At 45.1% G+C, this 749-nt stretch overlaps 1 pseudogene; it reads left to right on the top strand.

The window, feature by feature from the left end:
- LOC104987915 overlaps positions 1–749 on the top strand; it is a 21,263-nt pseudogene that overhangs the window by 15,067 nt on the left and 5,447 nt on the right.

Below are 749 nucleotides of genomic sequence, written 5' to 3'. Positions count from 1 at the left end.
AAGAGGAGAAGGGGACGACAGAGGATGAGATGGCTGGATGGCATCACTGACTCGATGGATGTGAGTCCGAGTGAACTCCGGGAGTTGGTGATGGACAGGGAGGCCTGGCGTGCTGCGATTCATGGGGTCGCAAAGAGTCGAACACGACTGAGTGACTGATCTCATCTGATCTGATAGCCGATTAACAATGTTGTGATGGTTCAGGTGAACAGCGAAGGGACTCAGCTGTATGTATACATGCACCCATTCTCCCTCAAACCTCCCTCCCATCCAGGCTGCCACATAACCTGGAGCAGAGTTCCCTGTGCTACACAGTAGGTCCTTGTTGGTTATCCATTTCAAATGTAGCAGTGTGTATACATGCCCATCCCAAGCACTCTAACTATCCCTTCCCCTCATCCTTCCCCTCTGGTTACCATAATTTCATTCTCTAAGTCTGTGAGTTTCTTTCCGTCTTGTAAGTAAGTTCACTTGTATAATTTCTTTTTAGATCTCACATATAAGGGATGTTATGCAATATTTTTCTTTCTCTGAAAAGGCAGAACTTTGTGGTTGTAGGTCATATTCTGGATAGAAACAGAGGCAAAAACCTAGTAAACAATCATGAACAGATTCACAATGCGGTTAGGTTATAAATGAAGCAAACCTGGGGCTGAGATAGAAAATATCTGGGGTGTCAGGACGTGACCAGCACCTAGTCAGGGAACCAGAAACCATGCCAAGGACATTTATATTCAGAATTAATAAGG

This window comes from Bison bison, unplaced genomic scaffold (assembly GCF_000754665.1).
Source record: "Bison bison bison isolate TAMUID 2011002044 unplaced genomic scaffold, Bison_UMD1.0 scf7180017864108, whole genome shotgun sequence".
NCBI classification, from domain to species: Eukaryota; Metazoa; Chordata; class Mammalia; order Artiodactyla; family Bovidae; genus Bison; species Bison bison.
The sequence above is the reverse complement of the archived record's forward strand: the minus strand, read 5'-3'. Positions and strand labels throughout refer to the sequence as shown.